The sequence below is a fragment of the Dermacentor silvarum genome, chromosome 1, assembly GCF_013339745.2.
Source record: "Dermacentor silvarum isolate Dsil-2018 chromosome 1, BIME_Dsil_1.4, whole genome shotgun sequence".
Taxonomy (NCBI): Eukaryota; Metazoa; Arthropoda; class Arachnida; order Ixodida; family Ixodidae; genus Dermacentor; species Dermacentor silvarum.
The window spans coordinates 416,197,413-416,201,263 of NC_051154.1; the positions used below are offsets into that span (position 1 = coordinate 416,197,413).

The 3,851-nt window shown below is 54.0% G+C and overlaps 1 pseudogene; it reads left to right on the top strand.

Moving 5' to 3' along the window:
* Window positions 1–321: 321 nt before the first annotated feature.
* LOC119447424 (uncharacterized) lies at window positions 322–3,191 on the top strand (annotated as a pseudogene).
* Window positions 3,192–3,851: the final 660 nt, after the last annotated feature.

Sequence of the window (3,851 nt, forward strand, 5' to 3'; positions counted from 1 at the left end):
AGGATCGGTACATCGGTTACGAGGGACACCACTCCGGACCTTAGCTTCGTCAAAACCGAAGGAAGAACGAGAGAAGCGGAATGGAGAAACACGGAACAAGAGCCGGGCAGCGATCACTACATCGTGGAGGTCGTCGTACCACTCGAAGGCCAAGGCAACACCGGCATAAGGAAGCATCGCATTACGGATTGGGACGCTTTTCGAACGGCACTACCCGCGGTGCAACTGGACATTATGGGCATCGAACAATGGGCGGCTAACGTCGTTGAGACGACGGAAAGAGCCACCAAAGAGCTGGAAACGGACGAACGGATAGACAAGATGGACAGTCGGCTCGCCCACCTGATAGAAGCCAAGCAGTCCATAAAGGCGAGGTGGCAAAAGCAACGAACGAACCGAAGTCTAAGGAAGAAGATCGCCGAGCTCAACAGGCAGATCGAGGCTCACTGCAAGGTGCTAGGCACCCAACAATGGAACGAGGCCTGCAATGAAGCCGACGGACAGTTACAAAAGGGCAAGACGTGGAACATGCTGTGGCACCTCCTCGACGAAACAAAGATCAAGGGCCACCAACACAACAACCTGGCCAGGATCCTACACAAGGAAATCTGCGAACATGGAGAGGACGAGATCAAGCGGAACTTGGACGCCAAGTACCTACCGACCACCCCCACGGAAAGACACCCGGATTACCAAGGCAACGAGAACGAGACGCTAGATCGAGACATCGAGACATGGGAAGTCAGAGCTGCTCTGCAGGATCTCAATGGTAGGTCCGCCGCGGGTCCCGACCGAGTGACCAACAGAGCGCTCAAGAACCTCAACGAAGCGGCCATCGAAACGCTTACGAAATTCTACAACAAGTGCTGGCAAGATGGAACGATACCCAAGCAATGGAAAGCAGCCAAGACGATCCTCATCCCCAAGCCTGGCAGACCACCAAACATAAGGAACCTCTGGCCGATCTCGCTCACTTCGTGCGTGGGAAAGGGCCTCTAGCACGTTCTCATGAACAGGTGGCAGCGTTACCTGGAAGAATCGGAGCTCTACCCGAATTCCATCATAGGGTTTCGGAACAAGCTCGGGACGCAAGACGCCATGATCTTACTGAAGAACGAGATCATCGACGATATGACGGCCTCCAAGGACAACAGAGCCATACTTGGGCTGGACCGGCAGAGCGCCTTCAATAAAGTGAGGCACTCGGCTATCCTGGCCCAAGTATCCAGGCTAAACATGGGCAGAAAGACATACGAGTACATCAAAGACTTCCTGACGGAACGGACCACCGAAATCTGCGCGGGAGACCTGCAGCTCGAAGAGAAGAAGCTGGGCAGCGTCGGAACCCCGCTGGGCTCGTTGATCTCCCCGTTACTCTTCAACCTCGTGATGATCGGGGTGGGCAACCGGCTAGAAAGAGTAACGGGAGTCCGGCACACCATCTACGCCGACGACGTTACGCTATGAATACCGGGAGGAAGCGACGGACACATCGAGACAACGCTGCAAGAAGCGGTCAACGCCATCGAGGAGCAGCTGGACGGGTCTGGACTCGTCTGCTCTCCGGCCAAGTCAGAGCTGCTGGTGATTCCACGGAAAGGAGCGGGCAGGAAAAGAAAGAATATGGAATTCAAGTACGAGCATCCCAAGATCACGATCAAGACGGCGGGAGGACGTCGAGAAGATTCGAGTGCTCGGGCTGCTCATCGAGCGAAATCGAGTCAACAGTGAAACGGTGAACAAGCTCGCGGGCAAAGCGGCCGCGGCAATGAGACTCATCAAGAGGGTGTCTAACAGAAGAGCGGGGATGAAGGAGGAGAGCCTGACTAGGCTCGTTCAATCCTTTGCAGTTAGCCACATAACGTACGTCACCGCCTTCCACAACTGGAGGCCGAGTGAACGTAACAAGTTAGACGCCACCATACGCAAGGCGTATAAGGCGGCACTCGGTCTCCTCGGGAGCACGAGCACCGCAAAATTCATGGCGCTGGGAGTCCACAACACGCTGGACGAAATAGCCGAGGCACATAGCACGGCGCAACTCGAACGTCTCTCTGAAACGAGAACCGGATGACAGATAATGCGGGACCTTGGCCTCGAGCCGAGCGAAGGCAAGCAGCAGAACAACGTACCTATACCGCATAGAATCAATAGAAAACTCAGGGTCTGCCCGATCCCGAAGAACGTCAACCCCGAGCACAACAAGGAGCGGAGGTTGGCGAGGGCCAGGGCTCTCGTGGACCTCCACGCCAGAGAAGAAGGCGCCGCCTACGTGGACGCGGCGCTGTATCGAGGCAGCAGCGACGCATACGCGGCTGTGGTCGTCGGAGCATTGACGGGTGCAACGAAGACTGCAGCGAGCGTCCGGACTCGATAAGCACACCAAGCGGAGGAGGTGGCTATCGCCTTGGCCGTCTCCGACCCCGGATGCACTACAGTGCTGTGTGACTCTAGAGCTGCAGCGAAGAACTATGCCAAGGGTGTGGTATGTAGTGAGGCCGCGCGCATACTGCGCAACGTCGAAGAAATCGGGCGCAAAAGTGCTGCTGTGATCAAGTGGTTTCCGGCCTACATGGGCAGTGACGTGTCGGAACGCGGGAACGCGAACCACAACGAGACAGCCAACGCGGCTGCGCCAGGACTAACCAACCGCGCGGCTGCAAACAAGGCCGACTCGGAGTGTTGGTCGCGGTACAGTGCCAAGGACAAGATGACCACCTTCAACGAAATAGTGAAATGGTACAGACTGAACAGACAGACTATGCCCCCACCTCACCCGGGGCCTACCCGGAAGGAGGCAGTGTTATACAGACAATTACAGACAGGGTCCCTGCTCACCCCGGTGCTAGCTAAGCACGTGTGTCCGAGTGTGTACACGAATGACGTGTGTAGACTGTGTGCGAAGGAGAGAGCTACCGCGGCTCACATCCTTTGGGACTGTGGTGTAAATCCGAGAGAAGCCAGTGAGAAGACGACGATCCCGCCGCAGCTAGAGGCTGCAACGAGGATCTACAATCAAGAGACACAACTCAAGGCCGTCCAGCAGGTCTCGGCAGCTCTAGGAAGGCAGCGACCTAGCGAAACCGAGGATAAGGGGGCGGCACCCCCAGGAAGGGGGCGGCGGCCCTCTCGGACCCGCGGCAGTAGCGAGGGAGCAAGACCTCGAGGAGCATAACGCACGAGACTGACGTAGTGGCCGCGTCGCGATGAAAGCTCGTCCTTCCTGCGTGGAGGGAGCCTAATCGATTCTGCAGCATTCTCAATAAAGTTATTCTCTCTCTCTCTCTCTCCGTATTTGCGAAGATAATTATGAAGTAAAATTTGGAAATGACTGCGGAGTACCCGTTGAAAGCTTTATGGAAGTACTATTCATTTATCTTAGCTCTACTTTTGCCGGTTGTAATGAAGCAATGTATGTGCAAAAATCTGGTATATGTATAGGTTCCAAAGTAGCCCCAATACTAAGCGACATTTTTCTAGCTCGTGCACACCAAAGTATTCACAGGGCTTTAGGAAGCTTGGCAAAAATTTTCTGTTTTGTTGATGATTTTTTGGTTATTTTTGATGGGAATGAACATGGCTGCAGTGTGGTTAACATACTAAAGGTGTTTCATGAATGTGGCCTAGGCCTTAAGTTTACCCATGAGATTGCCAAAGAAAACGAACTACAGTTTCTAGATTTGTCTCTGCGATTGCTACCCGACCACGCATGCTGGATGTACATCACTAGATCAAAAAATGCCATATTGCAGTAAAAATCAGGACATTCGAAGATTGCAAAAAGAGCAATTGCGGTGTCTTGCCTTTGGGCTGCTTTAGAAAAATCTTGTTGCCACCGAATAAAAGAAAGC